This window comes from Chroicocephalus ridibundus, chromosome 7, assembly GCF_963924245.1.
Source record: "Chroicocephalus ridibundus chromosome 7, bChrRid1.1, whole genome shotgun sequence".
Classification (NCBI taxonomy): domain Eukaryota; kingdom Metazoa; phylum Chordata; class Aves; order Charadriiformes; family Laridae; genus Chroicocephalus; species Chroicocephalus ridibundus.
In genome coordinates this window covers 21,682,759-21,703,947 of record NC_086290.1, presented here as the reverse complement: position 1 = coordinate 21,703,947, position 21,189 = coordinate 21,682,759, and the positions used below count along the sequence as shown (strand labels likewise).

General features: G+C 36.6%; 1 protein-coding gene across 3 annotated transcripts in view; it reads right to left on the bottom strand.

The window, feature by feature from the left end:
• B3GALT1 (beta-1,3-galactosyltransferase 1) overlaps positions 1-21,189 on the bottom strand; it is a 216,805-nt gene that overhangs the window by 53,372 nt on the left and 142,244 nt on the right. Inside the window, exons 3-4 of one of the 3 annotated variants that reach the window (XR_010071923.1) lie at positions 13,907-14,011; positions 8,248-9,222 (exon numbers count right to left, since the gene is read on the bottom strand). The exons of 1 other annotated variant lie outside the window; for it this stretch is intronic. The gene's annotated coding sequence lies outside the window, so the exon portion shown is untranslated. Of the gene's footprint in view, positions 1-8,247; positions 9,223-13,906; positions 14,012-21,189 lie in introns of those variants that run through there. One more of the 3 variants, XM_063340875.1, reaches the window with a different exon arrangement.

Below are 21,189 nucleotides of genomic sequence, written 5' to 3'. Positions count from 1 at the left end.
AAAATAAAAGCACATTGAGTAGCCTAAACATCCAGTCACTTGCATATGGGTACGTCTTATCTTATTGTTTAATTCTTTTGAACACTATGATCCTCTTCAAATGGATACAGAATCTTGAAGTTCTGTGTGGTTTGTGTTTTAATAGAATAGATGTATAATGACTGGTTCTTAGCACCTTGATAGACGTAATCCTGACACTCAATGGACATCAAAGTTTGATCCTTGGAACCATCTATCTGATTTGCATGAGCTACTTATGCACAAATACGTAGCTAGAGGTACAGTAAATGGGCTACCGATGACAATATAATACAGAGCTCCAGCTGGCCCCTTTAGACAAACAGAGCTGTCATATTAACGTCTTGATACTACATACGGAATTAAAAGAAAGACCTTTTCTCTAATAACATGTACAAAGACTTCCATGGATGTTTTGTTATTTTAAATTGCATAGCTGTGCAATAAAACTGAAACTTAATATTGACGTAGCTCTGAAGTAATGGAAAAGATGATTATTGTCACCAGAAGTATTAGCTAGTGTCTGTTTAAGTAACTTGCAGTTTATGTTGCTCTGAATAGATAATTCTAGTCGTGTTATATTCCTTTAGATGTAAAAAGAATTTTTCCTCAACTCTTTTCCTAGTCTGTTTGTAAAATATAAATATAAAAATCATAAATTTTCCAATAAGCATGACCAAGTATATGTCAGAAGCTACTTGCCCTGACATAGGACATATAAATTATGGTTAACCACAATGTTATCAAAGTATTTTTAATCAATACTTTTATTCTGAGTCACTTTTCCATTAGTGACTTGTGTAATACTAACACAACTTTTTGGGTCAAGGAGCCTGTTCAGACCTTAAGGTTCCAAATACCTTTCTGAACAATTAATAATCTGTGCAAAACAGGAATATTGTCTCTATGAAAACATGCAGTAGCGTTGCAAATTTAAAATTACTAGAAAATATAAAACAAAATAAAATACTATAACAAGGCAATCAATCAGGCCATCCTTGATGAATCCTTGTTAAAGTAAAGCAGTTAAATACCTTGTTTTTTATTTTTTTTTTACATTCTAGTTCCACTTATCTGCTGTATGAAAGCCCATACTGGGCAAGGTTTACAGCTGGAATGCCAAGTGGAAATGAATTACAGCAGAACATAAAGGGGGCGGGGGGGGGGAGAAAAATCTCCTTCCTAATAGAAATATGGCACTTTATATATGTGCAGTGTACACTCTCTTGCGGTGACTGGCTGCTACTGGAGAAGAAAGATGAGAGATGTGTAATGCTTCCCATCCCTAATCTTCCTCCTTGCAAAGGTCAGTGGCTCAGCAGCACCCTTAGCGTGTTCAGTCACTGTAGTGGGAAATGTTTCCCTTGCCTGTCATGCCCTTGTGCAATTTTAATTCCACAGTTGTAGTCTGATCCTTTAATGCTAATATGTCAGCTTCTGTTTTCTTCTCCAGAAATATTCAGAACTGGGATATGAGCTTAAACCTGTTCCATGTTTTGGCAAGAAGAGCTCACATGGTACAACATACCTGCTCGGTAGCTTCAGTGCTTTGAATAGTGATTGAAAAAACATGGTAACTCGTAGCAAACTGGGAATAGGCAATTGTGTTTTGAATGTTACTTAATTAAAGGTAGCTTGAAACTAAAGGTATAATTGGTGAACGGTAGTACCCATCCTTGGCCACGGTATATATCAGCTTGCTGCCTGGCTGGGAGCTTGAAGAAGGATTCTGCTTGGGCGACTCAGTGAGTTTGTCATTGTTCTGCCCTTTTGGTTATTTCATCCAGAGATGCTATATATAGGTTGTGCATTCAGAACTCCACCAGATGCACAGAGCAGAAAAATGGAATTACTAAACGCTTTTCTCTTATGAGACGCTTTTCATTTCTCAGAGTATTTGATGATATCGTGGGGAGGAGGTATCTTTTGCTAGTATTTCACAAAGATTGTTGTGTAATTGGGCAGATGTTAATCCAAACTTGGTTTATTTTTGTGTTTCAGGATCACTGTCTTGCACTGTCCAAAATACTTAGGTTTCAGACTTCAGCTTTGAACTTAAATAGTAGGAGATATTCAGAACACTGTGATTAAGGTTCATTCCATATCTTTCACTAGAATTCGTAAGCGCTGGTCTCGCCCTTTACAATGCATAGGAAATCACAGAATAAACCAGAAGGTACTAGTTCTGTGGTAGTTTACACCAGTTTTGTGCTAGTTTTACAGGAATAAAAATAATCATCTGCATAGAATTAAAAATATGAAATTACACTCATCTATAAAACTGAAATCTTGAAGGGCGTGCAGTTATTACTGCATCTAAAACGTGCCTTTGTCAATGTTGAATGGGTTTAAATTTCCTCTGTTTTATTTTTTCTTGCTAGAATTCTTCTGTAAATACAATTTTATCATGTATGTTAGGAAATAGTTGATTTTCATGTAAAGTCCCCGTGTTTGGATTTGAGAACATTTAGTGATGGTAGTAGAAATGCTCATGCTTTGCTGAGAATTAATAGCAGAAGTATTTCTATGCAATTTATTTCACCATAGTATTTTGTCCAAGGTAAAGAAAAATTGGTCATGTGTCCAACTTTTGCTTCAGTTACTTTTCTTCAAAAGCTTTTATCAGATATTTCTGATATATATTCTTCTAAGTGAAATAGTTCAACATATCTCAGGCTGAAAATATTTTACAGGGTATGACACACACACAAGACACCTGGAAGTAATGTCAGCTAGTTTGTATCTGAGCTGATGCATAGCTGATTTTAACTTTTGACCAGAATCTTTCTTTTGCGTCACTTTACTCTGGCCAAAATCACTTTTGTATGGAAATGGTTTTACAACTTATGTGGAAGGAGGTTATGGTTTTCATTTGTTTCCTAATAAGACAGAGTAGCATAGTGACTGCGAAAACTGACTTTACCTGATGCCTTTTATGGTCCTTTTGTCAAGATTAAAGAGATAAGAAAGGCAAATCCTCAGGCAACTAAACATGTGGAGTTTTTTAGATTCCCTGTGAGAGATGAAGTGGATAAGTTTGATCCTCGTGATATAGTGTCTGTTCTGTGAGCAAATAAAAAACTCTCATCCACAGATGTTTGTTTGGACACTTTCCCAAAAAGCTGTTTTCATATATGAAAACTCAAAAAGTCTGAATGTATTTTGTAGCTTGGCAACCAGAAGATGTGCAAACACTGTCAGAGAAATGCTAATCCTACATTTCATTAACCTGTATGTCCCCTTTAAGGTAGAGGACACAGTTAACACTGTGTAGTATCTTTTATAGAGATATCAGGGTGCCTGTTTTTACAATGTGGACAGAAGAAGTGGAAGATTCAGCATGACAGCAACATTTCTATGTTCATAGTTTAACCAATAAAATCTGCCTTAGAATTACTGCTTTTCAGCAGTGGTAATTCCAACAAAGACATAAAAGTACTGTTGAGCCGCTTATACATTAATAGAAAGGAATAATCACTGGTTGACATGTTACTAGGATTTTATTTCATCTGCTTCCCTAGGTTTGGTCGAAATGTGGAACTCTTTGAAAGCAACATGTAAGTGGTGTATACACTAATCCTATTATTCATTAATAGGATTAATGAGTGTACCTCTTGTATATAGCTTTGAAAATGTACCCTCTAGGTCCCAAGCTTCCTTTTTTTTGATTGTCAAGATAATCCACATATAGGCAAGAACACTCTAACACATGAATTATGTATCTCTTCATTTATCATTAGTAAGCATTGTTTCTATACCTAGGGGCATTCTAGTAAAACAGTGAAAGTGAGTAATATGTTATGCTGATGCTTTTAATGGTTATCAGTTCTGTTTAGGCAAGGCATCTTTGATGAAAGAATTAAAGTTATCATTTAAAAAAATAATAAATTCACTCATCTGTGATTTCAAAAACAAATAGACAAATTAATGTATTATAAAGTTCAAAGTACATAGGTATTAACTGAAATAGAAGTACTAGTGCGTTATTAAAGCTGCAAACAAGTTTCTTAGCTCATGATGTGCTGGCTGCTGTTTTTTCCTAAGCTGAGCAGACACTGATCTGAAAGACAGACATCATGTGTCTCAGTTTAAAGATCCAAAGTCATCTTGTAGGCAGGTACATTTTCAGAAATATCATTGCTATTCCTATAGAACGAAAGGCAGGGTTTTTTTCTATTTGAACACAAAAGTCTACTACAATTGCTTATGAGCAAAACTCAAGAGCTATCAACTAAAAAGAAACAAGGGACTACTTAATATTATCACATACTTTTCTTGCTGATATGTGTTTGAAGCCCGAGGCAAGGTACTTATGTCTGCCATTCTGTGGCTGAAAGCAGTTTTCAAGCTGGGATTGGTAGCTTTAATTGGTGAGTTTGAGTTGGATTTCTATTTCTTTTTCCCCAGAATGGCTCTTGAGTCTTATTCACATCCCTATGCTATGATCAGTGAACAAACAAAGAGGACAGTAAATGAAGCTCTTAGCTGATATGCTGTCTAGTAAGAAATTATAATGGCAGTATAATAGACATTATTATAGACATAGACAAAAAACATACTGCTTTTGCACTCAGGAGCACTTTTTTTTCTTTGATAGAAGAATCCAATATCCTTCCTATTGATCATTGCAACCTTAATTTGGCAGAACTGAACCCCTTCTTAAATCTCTTTAAAAAAAAATTCTGAAGAGGAGGAACTAAAGATGATTCAAGCCTCATCATGAGATAACTTTGGTCCATCCCTGTTTTGAAAAAAAAAAAAAAAGGAAACACTTGACTTATTTTTGTCACTGTAAAAGCAATTAAATGAGTAAAACTCCTACTGAATACTTGTGGAGAAAAAAAATCCTTAAATTCATTCTCATTCATTTTTTATTATGCTGGAAGAAGGAGTTTTGTTTCAAATATTTGTGTCATACAAATGTGTAAACAGACTTTTTTCCTATGCAGAATTTAGTAAATTCAAATTCGTCTGCTTGATCATGATAGAATTGTATTCAAGGTGGAAATGGAAATTTAGACTGCCTAAAAATTGTTCTTCCCAAGATTTCCTTCAAGCTTTGCCACCCTTGGGTACTAAAATCCAGCTTGTTCTATACTGCTTAAAGGTGGAGTTGCTGCAAATGTTTTTAATCAGGAGCACAATGCTGTAAGCTCTTCTTTGTGAAAACTTATCAAATTCCTTGGGCTCTGGGTATATAAACATGTACAATGCTTAGTCCTGGCCCTTTCTTCAGACTGTGTTAGAAAGACTGTTAGAAGTTGTATACCACAAGAGACTTTTCTTATGTTTTGTTTTGTGTCTTCTAGCTGTGACAAGTTTATTTGTACGCTTTAGTTTTCTATTTCTGAAACAAAGACCAGTGTAATCAATGCTCTTCAGTAGAGTTATCAGGATGGAAAAGGTAGCAAACCAGACATTTGTGAAGGTACGAGATGGAAATCAGGGTGCTGTGTTTTAGTCCCTAGTCTCTGGAATATATGCTTAAATATGATTAAGGGTAAGATTCCAAAACCATCTGTTCTATTTCTGTGTGACAAGTATAATCCTATGCTAGTCCTATCCTGCAGCACCTGTATCACTTGTCTGGGTACAAGTCAAAAATACTTCTTAGAGAAGTCTCTGATGAAGAAACTAGAGTTTTCGAGTGAGATTTAAAACCTGGAAGCTTACCAACTTTAAAATCAGTAACAAAGCTCGTTCTGCTAATTGTGATATTCAGCACAATATAGAAATCAAAGGTTAAAATTTGTTATTGGCTGCTATTTTTTGAAGTACTTAGTGGAAAAAATGGGTTATGCTCCTATGACTACAAATTCTAGGTTAAGATAAGGATTGTTCAGTAGCTGAAGATTTTTAGAATTTACTAACTGGGAAGTTAGATAATAGCAAGGTGACTAAAGGTTAAGCAACAAGATTTAGAAAGATTTATGGATGTATGGAAAAAAGTTTACATCATGTTAAGGCAAATGATGAGGATATGAGACTATTGTGTAGCAGAAAAACATGGTGGTGAGAGAAACATCACTCGTATGTTGAATCCCCAGCGTTAAAAATCTTCATACTTGTTTTGATGTTTATGAATGTTCAAACTGTTATGATGTCATGAGGGAAAGTGGCACTATGCAAATACAGTGATGCTTCATAATATCATTGCTACACAAATTAAATTCATGTTCAAGGAACCCGCTAGTGCTTTCAGTGCAGAAGAACGAAGCGCCTGCTGAAGCACAGAGTGTGTTTTCATATCTCTCTGATGACAAGCCCTCTGGGCTCAGATAAGAAGAGACTGAGAGAATGGTCACTTGGTCCATAATAATATCTGAGTAGCGATGTCCACATAGCTTTTAAATCAGCTACGACGACTAACCAAAAAAAAGTTATATCCAGGCTGTGTGCTCTTTATAGATAGCACAAAGATTCATTTCCCAGATTGCTTTTGAAGGAGGGGCAAATGTTATTTTTGGTTGATAAATGGGATTAGTGTTCTTAGAGACAGTGGTATCAGGTAAAAAACTATATCTTTTTTGCTGTGATAGTAATATAATTTCAAAATGTAACTTTCCTTTCTCCTACTTCTTTTCCCCTGATATTTTATGCTGACATTGTGTCAGATGTGTTATCTAGTCCGCTTGCCTGCTTTGCCTCTGAAGAAGTCACATGCATATAATATTATTTTACATAGGACAGATTGTTTTTTACTAGCATATTTTACTCTTCAAAGATTCAAATTCCTTTTGTGAAGCATTTTTTATACCTGGAGGAAAAATAAATTGACAGAAATATAGAACATTTGCTACCTCATTCTCAGTCTCTTCTTGCTTCAGTGTTTTAATCATTCATCAAATGATTCTTCTCTGCAAAATGATGTCAGTACAGAAGACAGTCAGGCCATCTACAGAGATACATTCCAGAGGTCTTACATTGGCCTAATGAAAATTCTAATAGTAGACATGGCTGTTAATGTGGGGTTTTTTAAATTTTGCAATGAATAATACATTATTGATCTTTCCCTGAGCTTAACTCTTGATGTATTAGCAAAAATCTAAGATTACATCTCTAATCTGTGACACCCAGTGGTGTCCCTCAGGGCTCAGTTTTGGGGCCAGTTTTGTTTAATATCTTTATCAATGATCTGGATGAGGGGATTGAGTGCACCCTCAGTAAGTTTGCAGATGACACCAAACTAGGTGGGAGAGTCATTCTGCTTGAGGGTAGGAAGGCTCTACAGAGGGACCTGGACAGGCTGGATCGATGGGCCAAGGCCAACTGTATGAGGTTTAATAAGGCCAAGTGCCGGGTCCTGCATTTTGGTCACAACAACCCCAAGCAACGCTACAGGCTTGGGGAAGAGTGGCTGGAAAGCTGCCCAGCAGAAAAGGACCTGGGGGTGCTAGTGGACGGCTAGTTTAACATGAGCCAGCAGTGTGCCCAGGTGGCCAAGAAGGCCAACAGCATTCTGGCTTGTATCAGGAATAGCGTGGCCAGCAGGAGTAGGGAAGTGACCATGCCTCTGTACTTGGCACTGGTGAGGCCTCACCTCGAGTCCTGTGTTCAGTTCTGGGCCCCTCTGTACAAGAGGGACATTGAAGTGCTGGAGCATGTCCAGAGGAGAGCTATCAGGCTGGTGAGGGGTCTGGAGACCAGGTCATATGAGGAGAGGCTGAGGGAGCTGGGCATGTTTAGCTTGGAGAAGAGGAGGCTGAGGGGAGACCTCATTGCCCTCTACAACTATCTGAAAGGAGGTTGTAGGGGTGGGTATTGGCCTCTTCTCCCAAGTGAATAATGACAGGACCAGAGGAAATGGTCTGAAGCTGCGGCAGGGCAGGTTTAGATTAGATATTAGGAAGAATTACTTTACTAAAAGAGTGGTCAAGCGCTGGAACAGCCTTTCCTTTCCAACCATGAAGATTCTATGATTCTATAATGCACTTCTAACAGAAAAATGATTTTCAGTCTACCCAAAATGTTTGTTATTTGCTGTTATGGCAGTTATTGTTAACTGAGTAAGTTGAAAACCAGAATATATTTATTTTTCCACGTATTTTCCTGGTGTTCTATAACAGTCTCTTAGACAGAAAATTAGTATGACCTTATGAAAATAAAATTAGGGAATCAAAAACCATTTTGCAAAATACTTTATTTGACACAGATGTATTTTCAGAGAGGAGAAAAGTACAAAACCCACAAATTCATACAGAAGTCAGTGGGAGTTCTGACCTACTTAAGCTTATGCAATTTTAGCCATTATATTTCTGTGTCAAACTATGTAATGTAATTTATTTTTTTATTTGGGTTTGGTCTGCATATGAAATATTATTTGAGAGGATTTTTATCGTATATGTGAATCTAAACCAATCTTGTTTTATCAGTGCAGTGGATTAGTTTATATCTCTTAGGACAGGATTTAAAGTAAGAGTCATCTGCTTCTGTGAATGTCTTTTGTTTCGTTAGTAACAGATAAAACAAGCCCAACTAATACTCCTGGCTACAGAACTGTATTTCAATACACTTTTAAAATGAAGACTAATTAGATGACATGGTCTGTAGGAATGAAATAGAAGCAGAAGTGTAAATGAAATACTGATAAAATTAGACCGAAGATGCAGTCCAAACCTCTTCTATTCATGGTACTTCTTTTCTACACAAACTTGCCAGAGTTAAACATAAGTATTTTGTGACCTTGTAAAAACCTGATGTTTGTATTCTTTTTGTTCTAGCTCTTTGTAATAGAGGGATACATTGCTATTTTGCTACTAATTAAAATAACTGGGCATTTTGTGTCAGTTATGAGTGAACCCCAGTAGGCAGCTATTTATTAATTTCTAGGAAAGTAAGGCATCATTGTGCATAACAGTTGCTTGGGAAGACAAATGCCATAACTCCGAACGTCCCTCTTTCCTCCTCCTTTCCCCCAGCTTTATTGCTGAGCATGATGTAATATGGTATGGAATATCCCTCTGGTCATTTGGGGTCAGCTGTGCTGGCTGTGTCCCCTCACAAGTTCTTGTTGCACCCCAGCCTACTCAGTGGCAGGGTGGTATAAGAAACAAAGATGGCCTTGACGCTGTGCAAGTGCTGTTCAGCAATAGCTCAAACACTGGTGTGTTATCAACACTGTTCTGGTCAGAAGTCCAAAACACGGCACCATATGAACTGCTGTGAAGAAAATTAGCTCTATTCCAGCCAAAACCCATAGAATGTCTGCAAGGAAGGGACAAAGTCAACACGTAAAGGACTAACGCAAGAAATAGAAAAGAGGTGGCTGCAGTAGCCTGACCAGAAGAGATCAAAAGTTTCTGTGTGAGCTACCAAGCAGTTGTGACCTACCTATAAATGCTTTGGCACAATAAAGCAAGGAATAGACTGGCCACATAGCATGATCTGTTTGGGCATACCTTCAGTGGTTATCATGGACAAATACGCAACCTTGATATTCTTGAGGACTGTGACTAAGTCTGGTTCTCTTTCACATGTTTCTTCTGCAGTTCTTCTGTAGCACATAACAGAACTGCACTCAGTGCTCCTTTTTGTATGTACGTATCTCAGTGTCCTCTAAACTTGTATAAATAAAACAAGCAAATGCTATTTCTTTCTATGAGATATGAACCTTGAGTAAAGTGAAATTTCATCTCTCTGTTTTGCAACATAAATGTCACCATTATGGTGAGCTGAACATCAGTGCAGTTTGTTCTTGTTTGCCTATCAAGCTGAAGAGCAATTTCATGACAAGCCTGGGGTCCTCTACAGAGAGCTAAACCCAGCATATGCATACGTAATTAACTGTAATTTATTAATTAATTAAGTGTACCTTCTCAGGTTGCCATCATGAAAACTGTATTGGGTTTATTCTTTAATACATTGATTACAATAGATTATTCAGTAGCAGAGAGAACCAGGCACAGCTGAGCAACTTTTGCCATGCTCATGGCATCAGGACTGCTGTTCACAGCTTTATTTGAGAAGGTGAAAAATGTTCTACTGATAGCGCTGAACTTGATGCAGAAGGTGGGAGGGGACAAAAGAAACAGGCATATCCCTCTGAAGATTGGTAAATCCTATTTAATCCTTCCAGTTTCTTTCTCTCTGTTTCAAAAGGCTATGTGAACACATTGTCAACATTTTCCTTTTTTTCTTTAAATTAATGCAGATGGTTATTTTGTTGTATCTCCTGCCTTGAGGGTTCTCTCATTTTTCTTTGCCAGGCTCCTCCAGCCATCATTCCCACAACTTGCTTTATGTAATCCCTGCTCTATTCTCACCTCCAAGATCCCATTCAATTTGAGTTTGTACAGGGAAATTTTCTTTCCGTAATGCAAGGTAAGGTTGTTCCAGTGTGTTTCCTTCTTGCCACCCTCCCCCTCCAAAGTTTGTATGGTTTTGAAGTCAGCCTTCTGGAAGGACACGAAACACTACAGGCAATCATAATTTTGTGTTAATGAAGTTATTTGTCAGTGAATTAAAATTCAGAAGTTAAGTTTTTAGTTAATTAAATATGAAAAATAACTTTGATATTAAGTTCCATTTATTTTACACTGCACTTTCAGTTTTCATTATTATGCAGATTTTCTGCATTAACAATGAAATCTAAAAAACAAGAATGAATGAAAAGCATGTTCTGATCAGTTAACCATGGCAAGCTAAAATCCTGTAGCTTAGTACTTGCCTACTAACCAGAAGTCATTGACTAAATTTTCAGGTTATGGTCTTATAGTCTCAAGTAGCTGGAAATGAAATAATTGATGCTGTATCTATTTAAATGCATTCCCTATGATCTAATTGCTTTTGCTGTAAATGATTATGCCGGTTCCTCATTTAGCATGCCCAATGCATCCACTACGATTTACATGATTCATTTAGTCCTCACTTTAGCGTAGATTAAAATGTTGGTGCACTCTGAAACAGGAAGTTAGGACTAAGAGTGTGTAATTTATTTGAAACTCAAGTAGATGCTATTTAGGTTAATGTCCAACTGGTTTGAAATAGGTCTTTGAAGGTACTGACCAGGTCTGGTGTAGGCTCCAAGTGCTGCCTCCTGCTGCCATTGAATGTTCCTATATTTTTGCAAATATTCTGCACTTCAGGGTAGCAGTATATAGCAAATGGAGAGCATGTGCACTGGGTTGTGCATTCCACCCTAGACTGTGCTTTTTTGCACACTGTTGCTTTGGCTTATTTTCTTCACAGAAAATGTATATGCCATGACTGAAGGGATACAGAATAGTCGCTTTTAAGGTGAAGGGTGGGAGAAAGGAATAATGCTTAACGGTTGCTGTTGACTGGCAAAATGTTGTATGTAAATTAATGCATTTTGACTTTTTGTGTGGACAGATGGTAGGTTAAGGCAAACCTAAAGATATTTCCTCCCTTGATAATTTTGTAAAGCAGCATAGCAGACTGTCAGTTTGTATACTGTTCTAATGGGACAAATTTTTTGACTGCTGGGTTGTTGCATGGTGCTAAAACTGTGAGAACTGTAGCTCAGTGCTTTATCCTGGTGAGTAAATGATTGCAAGTATCTGCAATCATACAGATTGGATTCCTGAGTGACTCTGCCTGCGAAGGATAATAATTTCTGGCATCTTAATCTCCCTTCTCTTAGTGCAGATATCTAAAAATAAAGGCCACGGTTGTATTTAATTTTGAGAAATCCAGCATGCAACTTTTAACCTGTCTGAGCTCTGCGGCTCCATCCAGCCACCTCCTCTCCGCAACTCCTAAGGAAGAAAACTTTCCCCAGTTGGTTCCATTTCAGTCCTTCTAATGGTGGTCTCCTGCTCTGAGTGGCTGAAGTGCCTTCTATTTTGTCCTTTGCCAGACTTTTGCTGATACACAAGCAGGTTGCTATTTACTCTAAGAAACAGCTTAATATGCACTTCTGCAGTGAGTCTGGGAAACATTACTGTCCAAAGACAGTGGCTGAGGTACCCACTGAAACTGAGAAGCCCTAACACCCACCTTGACAGGATTGACTCAGCATATTAACTGGAAATTTCAACCTCACTGCTGACCCCCTATATTGTGTCAGCTTTTAGTTTGGAATTTAGCCTTTGATCGTATTTGTTTCTGAAGTAATATTTATAACCAAAGCAGAAGAATAAAGTTATTTTAAAAGAAAACTTAGATCAAATTCCTGGGAAGGAATGGATTATGTTACTAAGCGCTCCCCAAGCCTCTGTTTTTTGATTATGAGTAAGAAGGCAACACGAAGAGCAGCTGACTTACTGATCTCTGTCTTCACTTAAAAGTCAGAGCTCGGGCATTCATTTAGAGGACTGACTATTTCTTTTTTTCACTAGAGCCTGTACAGTTCTGACATTCACAGTTAATATTGATACTCTGTAGGCCAGAAAGTATTAGCAGAGAAAGAACACATCAAGGTTGATTCTGCTTTGAATGGAGTTAGTGGAAGTTTAACCATTTCTTGTAAAAGGAGGAAGACCAGACTGAAAAAGATTTCTAATTCCAATGTGCTTAATGGTTGTGTGTCTGTATGATATAGATTTACTCACACTATTTTGAGTACATTTAAAAAAGACAGTCTCTCTTATTTTCTAGGGCATTATTTTCATTTTAGTCTCTCCATAATTAGTTTCTATTTATAGAGCAGATCAAGAGAAGTAGCTCGCAGACGTCAAAAAGATGCATGTTTTCTCACATATGTTTTCTTGCTTTAACTTTATGCAAATACTTCATTATTAATGCTTTTTAAAAGAGCAAAGGAGGTATATAGACTTTAATTTTTTTCTGTATGATTAATACCAGCCATTCTTTTTTTGCTTTCATTTGTAAGTACTTCAAACTCTGCTATAGAAAGGAGAAATGGGCTATAAGTATTTAAAGGTACAGCTAAAGACTAAAATAATTGCAATTCTCAATTTTTTTAGTCACCTACATCACTATAATGGATATCTAACATGAAAGTTCTATTTTACAAAGTGCTATTACCAGCACTTGTTTCCATTTTTCATCTTGGAAAAACATTTCATTTCCAACTTATGTTCTTACTACATATTTTTAAATTCCCTTACATTATAAATGCTCATTCTTGTCTGAAGAGGTTAGGTAATTTACTGCTTACAGACAGTTATGCTACTGAAATTGTGGTAAAACAACATGTGGGATTAGAGGAAAAAAAAAAAAGTGATGAGTACATTTACTATCGCCCTAGTCACAAAGCTGTGTGTTTAAATGCATGTTCCTGTGAACTGTATTCTGTGTGCTAGTATTCCTGTATATTTTATTCTGTGTATATATTTGGTATCAGGCAAAAGTCCTTTGCAGATGCAAATAAAATATAACTATTGCCTTTTAATATGATGCTAATAATGAAGTGCGTAAAACAAGTGTTTAAGGCAGGTAGGTATTCTAGCTACCGTGGTAGTATAGAAAAGAAAGACACCATGAATACTGAGAATCTCAAAGTGTGAGCCCTTTTTTAAAGCAACAGCAACCCCCCCCCTTTTTGACCTTCAAATGACCTCCCTTACCACACTGCCTTAAAGATGAGATAATAATGGAAGTACCCTTTGTTTATTTTATCTCATGGAACAAATATTTTTAGTAATGGCTTTTGTGTTTTTGTTACACACAATTTCTCAATAAATTAATTTCAGCCTTTTGTATTGTATATCTTCCATCTTGGATTGTAAAGGGCAGAGGGCTTTCTTAGGTTTTCTTTTCCTGTTAAACACTTACATTTAGAGTAAAGAGTCAAATAAAAATCTTTAATCCAAAGAACTGGTAAAAGGTAAAAAAATTCAGTCAAAACTGTTTAAGAAAAGCTATACTATCCAATGAAATCATATAATACTGTGCATTTTTAGTCTTGTGTTAGTATAAAAATATAATCCAGTTTATAATATCATACAGTTATCTAGGTACTTACCATTTTAAAAGCAGCATCAAGTGGAATCGGTGGAAAGTCCCCAAGGTGTAATCAATAATTGATTAAAATGATGAGCCTTTATGGTATTATTTTGAAGTGCACAATCTGAAATTGGAGGAAATTTACTGAGAGTTGTATTTTGTTGAAAGAAGGATTTTTCAGACATACATTAACAACAAAATGATGTCTATTGCCTTCTACAGAGTACAAGGAGAGTGATTTATTTTGAAAATGTCTTTCAGCTGGGTAACTAGGTAACTTACACTGTGCTACACGAAAGAGCTTGGATCCCATTTCATGAAGCAGGATTCCAGTGCAATGAGTGAAGGAAACAGATGGAGTAAGAGGAGGACAGATGGGTACCAAAAAATTACAGCCATCTTTTGCAGTACCTGTGTATTAGCTGCCATAAATCAATTTATTTTCATTTATTGAAACAGGAAAATCATAGATTATGAAGCCAAAGCATAACAGGGCCCAAACCCACTCTATGTTGAAAGCATATATTTTTAGTGGTTAATAAGAGTTCAAGTTGGGCTACATCTGAGTAAAGTGTCCTGTGGGTAAGAATTTCACCCCCAGTCCAATAATTTAATTCCATTAGGGAGATTTAAATATCTGTCTTATTCAGTCGGGAGGAGATTTTTTGGCTATTCTGCTATATTGGACATCTGTAAAGCTTTCCTTGTAGCCCAGAGATGCAGTGAGTGCTATGGGGCTGCTGCACCATAACGGCTTCAAGCAGCCTGGGAAGGACCTAAACCTGGAGACCCCAAAGTAAAGGCTGAGAGTGCAGGAGGCCACTTTCTCTCCTGCAGTAGCCTTGAATTGCAAGACACGAATGGTGGATTAGAAAATCAAAACAAATTTACTATATATATACCAGCAGTTTTTATCTGCTGCGTGGCACAGCTGCTCTGTCACATACTTGACCTTGACTTAATTTGATCATCCCTGTGGTTAAATAGGAAGTTCAGCTGTGAGCCAAATAATTTCTTAACGCCCCTCACCCCACCAGTAACTGCCAGCTTGTTGCTGATACTGTTGAATTTTTATATGAACACCTGTCCATTAGAAATTGGATGGTGCCCATCCAGACAATTTACATTTATTTTAGAATGTCTTGCAATTAGTGGACTTTCAAAATTGTAGAATACAAATGGAAATCACCCTTGTATTCAAAATATTTGACAAATGAAGAAATATAGGTCAGAATATGTAATTACTGTCATTCTTGTTGAATTTATATCAGGAAGTTTTCTTGCATAGACGCACTGCATGAATAGCCACTATGTTTTGTGCAACAAAGCCAAATATCTTGGAATGGGCTTTCTGTGAGATTTTACCCCAGTTCCTTTTAAATTTTCCTATGAATAATTTGAATTAAAAATTTGGGATTTTCTTAAAATTTTCAAAATAATTTTCTAATTAAAAAATAATGATTTGAGGGGTTAGGCTCACTGCTTTTGTAATAAAAAATAAATCAAAAATGGTGGTTTTGTATTCATATGAAAAAGATTGGTTACATTTCATCCCTCAATCTATTAAGTGCAATTTAGACCTTAATGTGGAAAACTGAATTTTTTAACTTTGTTAGCTGATGGTAGATTACCTTCCCTATATTATCTCATTCAAGGTGAGCATTTCAGTGCTGGCTATCATGAGTGCTAGACGCTGGGTTACAGTCTTCAGCCATAAACAAGTCCTGTTCAAAACTCTTAATCTTCTCCCACCTTTAAACAAATCTGTGTTGGATTGGGATGTAGCCTACAAAACAGGCAAATAATTCAGAAGGCGTGTGGTGGCATAAATAGGAAGGAAGATGGTTTGGATTGGTTTCATTACTGAAGTGGAAGAGAAATCGTTGTTTGGTTTCCTTCAATTAGAAAACATTAGCAATCTGAGTCCAGTTTCAGAATAGTTCCATTTATGCAGATTCAAACATACTATTTTTTTTCCCTTAAAAGTTTTTGAGTTGCAGAAACATTAATAGCAGTGTCTTTGTTGGTTTTGGTTTTTTTTTTTTCCACTGGGACTTCTTACAGAATTCCGTATCTCCATAGTGATTGAGCTTCTTCCCCTCCCCCACCAATCACTCCTTTTCCAGTCTGAGTTTGGAATAAAATAGATATGAAACAACGTTTCCTTTAAGCAGGTAGAAGATAAAATATACAGCTCTTTTAAACTATCTATCTGAAAGAGTTTAAAATCTTAACCAGGGTCAAAACAGTGAGGAACTCTTTCCAGTTTTTGTAGTGTAAGATGGAAAGGAATTATAACTTAGTCATTTGAAAGCATAGAATTGCTTTGGAAATTAAACTCAGACTGGAATTTACTACTTACTACTACAATACTTTTAAAAACAAACAAGCTTGCAACACACAAAGTAGGCACTGTTAAATCCATATTAAAAGTAATGGCCACTAATAAGTCTGCCCTAATAGATAACCCCTCAGCCCATTGAAACCTGGCAGTGTGTAGTGTCAGGAGCATCTGGTACTAGTATGGAAGAGCAATAACATTATTTTGATCTATATAAGTTTGACTCAAAGAGAAGATGGTCCCAGGAAAGGGAAAAGGCCATGCTGCTGTCAATACTTACCAGCTGTAAGTCTGAGTGATGTGCAGCTTCATTTATGTATTTGATTTGTATTCAGCCCAGACTGAGATTGCCCTTTCTCAAACTGCTTGATCACTTTTAATTCCCTAGTGGAATGCTTTGAGAAAAGAGAGCAATCCTGTACAATGCTCTTGCTGATCACTAAATTTGGGGCTTCTTTCCCTGATGTGGGGAGAGAAAGAACGCGTATGCACTGCAGAGGGGAGGGCTCTTTGTTAAAAATCTCCTGGCAGTCCTCAGCTATTATGTGCTGAAGTTCTAAGGCTAATCTAAGTTGCAGCAAAGAGGAAATCTCTCTTAAGTGGTCAAAACTGAAGTGCTTGGTCTTGTTTCTCCCCACTACAAAGATGGTGCGCTAATTTAAATGCTTGCTTCCCTGAGCTATCATCCCTGTGGGTTTGGTTCCACTGTTCTGCTTGGAGAGTCCATACATATTAGCTTATTGAGGTAATATAAGAAGACTGTGAAACAGCTGTGGGGCATACATGTCAAAAGAAAGGTCACAGTCTTCTGTACAAGTACAAATGGGAATAAATGCCCAGTATATTCGCTGGTTTTGGAGCACCTCTCAAAAGCTGAGTATCCAGCAAGTTTCCCATATAGGAAATTACTCTTACCAAGGAATTGTTTCTTTCTGTATTTTTGTAAGTCAGCCGATCGTTTGCAAATGCTCTTCATCATCTAAGCTGCAAGTTGAAACAAGTGTATTCTGTTCTCTATGTATACGCAATATGTATGAATTAATCTAATGGATTAGTTCAGTTACTAAGGTCAACCAAACGGTAGATTCCATTCTGTATATGAAATTAGAATCTTAAATTTAAGCTGGAGGTATCGTTATTTCAGATAATGAAAAACCTTTCAAATGAGTTACTTCGGTCTGGTTTCACTTCAACAATCTAAATTACGACAAATGAGAGAGTGGATTGTGAAGACAATAGTATAGCCTGTATAATTAGTAAAACAATATGCCAGGAAGAGTCTGGGGAGCCTGGGAGTACAGAATCTCCACCTCAACTTTGTGTGCCTCAATCCAGGTGTGACTGGCTGTGGTGAGAGCGCTGTGTGTGTTTCAGCCACCCTCCCCACCAGCACCATGCTAGCCAGCAGTCAGAAAGCCCTAATACTTTTACTGGTAGAAAGTAATTACAGAATACTAGCTATTGTAGTACCAAAAAAAAAAATGTTGTTATTCTTCTGTCTGCCATAGATGAATTGCATGGTCTGTAAATAACACTTGTTTCACCTCATGTGTATCCTTGCACAAAAATGCTGCTACTGAATTGTTCTGAATGTGTTTTTGCTTAATTTCAAAGCTCAAATTAGCGATTAGTAAGAACCTTGGACTTTTCTTTGCTGTTTCACTGTGAAGTAGTAGATTAAAAAACAAATTTAAAGCTCAACTGGTGGTTGTTAACACCATTTCTACTTGTATTTGAGGGGATTCTCACCTACTATTCTTAGTTACTTATTCCAAATCTTTAAAAAAATTAAAAGGCCCTGGGCCAGCACTTTTTCTTCTGACACTGATCTTACTGAAATTGCAATGTCTTCTTTGTGAGGGGGAAGAAGGCAGTATAAAGGCTTGAGGCAGGTTTTAACATTTAACATTTAACAAGCCATGACTAAAGTGTGTTTAGATCAGTTGGCAAGGGTTTGAGCAAACGCAGGGACAAGCTGAGAGGTGGTTAGGACCATGCAATGAAAAATAAACATAGAGGAACAGGAAAAATATAGCAAGGAATATGATGAAGAAAAGAGAAAATGAAGATATGAAGGAACTTAAAGATTGGATAACAGTGATTATTAGAAATAAAACTTGAAGAAATAGGATAGCAAAAAAGCAGAGGAGCATGTAGCAAGAAAACAGAGAAAGTGCAAACGCAAAAGGATTGGGACTAAGAGAAAAGTTTTCTGAGGATTACACCTATCTGTCAATCTGTCTGACTTCTTCCAGACTCTGATTCCATTATCACCTACACCTCATATAGCCTTTTGTCTTGTAGGCTTCTTTCCCAAGCAAACCAGGTAGATGCATCTGGAGAAATTGTGGTAAAATAAATAAAATTCTATGGTTTAAATTGCCATGTGAGATGCAGAGGGTTTTGGCCCATGTATCTATGCTGTAATGATATGGCAAATCTACTACTGTTGGGTCTGAGCACTGTGGGTACGAGCTGTTCTTCACTAAATGCCCTAGGAATTGATGCCAGTTTCTTCCGTAGCCCCCCAAAACACCATATATGTGGCTTTAGTTCTTCTGGCAGTGAGTTTATGTTACTGCATGTGTAAGAAGCTATGCATAGAGGTTTGTGAAATGTTTAAATGTGAACATTAATCTCCTTTTCTATAAACAAAAAAAGGATGCTTTCAGTATACTAGAAGGTACTTATTTGCCCTTATTGATTTAACTGTTCTTTCCACAACGGTAAATAAGCCCTTCAAAATTTTATTTTCTTTATTTCTTACTAAATAATCAAATGAAAAATTGCTGTGCTTAATCGTGAAACTTTCAGTGAAGCACTGGGGGAAAGGGGAAAGCGGGGGCATCATCCAAAATGATTTCTAGAACATAGAAGAAGAAATTGGATGTGGAGTCTGGAGACATTTTTTTAGAATATTTAACTAATGGTTGAGTCTTAATAATTTTGAGTGATAGAAACAGGAATCAAAGCACCTTGTTTTCTGTATATGGTTAGTATAGGACCACCTGTGAATGAGATAATTTTAAAAATAACCAGTTCTGAATTTCTGGTATTTTATTCTGACTCTTAATAACCGTTTTAGCAGTGTAATGATTATGTTGTTTTTCCATGGATATTTTTGAAATTTGTGTATATAAAACTTCCTCAGACAGGTACAAATACAAAATACTGGGTACATGCACAAATAAGAAGAATTATTAATCAGACAACTTTGTGTAAGGAATGTTCTGCAGAATGGCTATCATGATATATCCTCCTACTTAGCAATAGGAGAGGGTTGTGTAACTAAATAACTCATTAGAAAGATGAAGATCATGTTTAAGGCACATTCATTTTCCTCAGCCCTCTTTTTTCCTCCAGACATCCAGCTCACTAAAGAATTTATCACTGCAGAGGATGATGTCTGGTGTATGACTTGTTTCATGCTAGCTATCTTTCACAGGCATTTGTGCTACCTTATTCCCTTGACACCATCTGAAAGGAAGGGTGTAGGATCATATGTCATTGTATGCCCTTGCATGGAAAAAGAGATATTCCAATGCTTGACTTTTGCCATGCATTTAATCAAGCCAGAGTAGTTCAGTAAGCTTCACTAATATTTTTAAGCAAACAGAAAACAGTTATGACCACTATCATACTTCCTGTACTTTAAACTAAAAACTGATGAACTCTTCATGAAGAACTAGAAACCACTGGCTATTCTCAAAACTTTCATTTTTTAGAACGTTTTGTCATTCTTATTTTCTATAGCTCTTTCTGTAAACCTAGAATTGAACCTCAAGTGTTGATTTTTTTTTATGATGGTATTTCCTTTTGGAAATGTCGGATATTTCAGGAGAAATTTTATTCTTAGAAGTCTTAAATTGCAGCCCCATTATGCAAATTTTGTCCTTGCAAAGCTGAATGAAATTTCCCCAATTCTAAACCTTCAACCTTTTGTGAAATGCCTCTACTAAAATATGGCCTCAGAGTTAGGAAAAAAAAAATACCCGAAGCTAGTCTGAACTAATCTAATAGAGAGCATTGTGTGTGTCTGTCTGTATATGACAATGTAAGGGTGATAAATTTGACTATAAATATCCATTTATTTTGTAATGACTGCTATATATTGTAAGTAGGGCAGCTGTATACTGCCTGAGATTAAGTGGTTGCTTCTTTAGTTAGTAGAAGCAGCAGCAGACTTTTGACCTCTTTGTTAAATAGCTGTTCTTTGCAAAGTTCATGCCATCCTTACTAAACTGAAGCTCTACTGTGTTTAGATTAAATAATGACCAAGGTCCAGTCCTGCAGCCCACAATAATTCGAGTTATTTTTACTTCGTGCTGAAGTCAGCAGAATTTCTCATCACAGGCCAAGGGCTCAGAACTGGCTCCTTGTGTTTTTTGAGCACCATAATTCCATGCCAGCTTGACTTCTAATTATGTTCCATGACGTCACACTTAAGTTTTTATCTGCTTTATACTGCAGTGACAAAGGCCGAGTATATTTTAAACAGAGGCTTATCATAATATTTTACAGTCTCATTAAAACTTTTGGCCAGTCTAGTCTACGATTCCATCTTTTTTAATACATTTCCATTTTCTCTATATTGCCTACACATACTGAATTTAGAAGAGACCTTACTTCATAAAGCGCCTGCTTTGGTTACAGTCATTTTACACTTATTTCATCATTATTGCATGAGATTTGTATTGAGTATATAATTTAGCTTGCTACTTGCTCTGTGTTCAACCAAAACATGAGTTCGCTGACATAGCACTTTCATTACAAGAAAAAAAGAAAGTACTTCAACGTAAGAAGAAAGACAGGTAAAAATAACTCCTTGTCCTTTAGTTCTTTCTCTCAGCTGAAACAGTTACCATTAGAAATATTCTCGAGTTGTCTGTTTTCCAGCAAGTTCTTATTCTCTCATGTGTGCAATCTAAAACATCATTTTGCTGCTTTGTAAAATTGAATCA